This window comes from Habropoda laboriosa, unplaced genomic scaffold (assembly GCF_001263275.1).
Source record: "Habropoda laboriosa isolate 0110345459 unplaced genomic scaffold, ASM126327v1 scaffold1329, whole genome shotgun sequence".
In the NCBI taxonomy this organism is placed as follows: domain Eukaryota; kingdom Metazoa; phylum Arthropoda; class Insecta; order Hymenoptera; family Apidae; genus Habropoda; species Habropoda laboriosa.
This window is the reverse complement of record NW_017101431.1, coordinates 670,843-671,480: the sequence shown is the minus strand read 5'-3', so window position 1 is coordinate 671,480 and position 638 is coordinate 670,843. Positions and strand designations below refer to the sequence as shown.

Sequence of the window (638 nt, the reverse complement as noted above, 5' to 3'; positions counted from 1 at the left end):
TAATTGCTTCTTTCAGATAATAAAAAAACTATTGGTTGAATATTTACCTTTAATCTTTAAAACATATTTAGTTAATAGTTAATATTGTATATAAGATTTTTAATAGTCATCAATTGTGATATTATTTTAGTATTAGCATAGGAGTAACTTTGAGTTTTTACAATCTTGTATATTAATATCACAGTTTGAAATGTGAAATATTCAATTAAAATTAATGTCATTTTACAAATTTATAAAATATGATGTGTTTTTTCATAGAACATAAGGTGTATAAAAAGATCAGTGCAGCTTTTGTCAATATAATTTATGTAATAGCTTACTGTAGAAAACACACTACTTTTTGTTTACAGATTTGTACCATAATCAACACATATAGATACACCAGTGTGTCTGCAATGAATTTGAGTGGAATATAAAACAATGGGAAAAACCAGTATAATGGAATGGGAGGTGAACTGTGCGAAACGAACATTTTTCCTGAGTGATTAATGAGAAAATGCGTGTATCACATTGCATTTGACGATATATCATCTATTTTGAGTATCAAATCTATCAAAAATAAAAGAAGAAAAAGAGAGAGACAGAGACAAATGAAACTCCCATTTGTAATTCTTGTAGTAATGGGCGGTGTTCGTTAT

General features: G+C 27.0%; 1 protein-coding gene across 1 annotated transcript in view; it reads left to right on the top strand.

Annotated features, from left to right (window-relative positions):
• The window catches only part of LOC108578155 (ras-related protein Rab-5C), a 6,774-nt gene extending 6,150 nt beyond the window's left edge, over window positions 1–624 (top strand). Inside the window, exon 5 of the mRNA XM_017941433.1 lies at window positions 351–624. The gene's annotated coding sequence lies outside the window, so the exon portion shown is untranslated. The remainder of the gene's footprint in view (window positions 1–350) is intronic.
• Window positions 625–638: the final 14 nt, after the last annotated feature.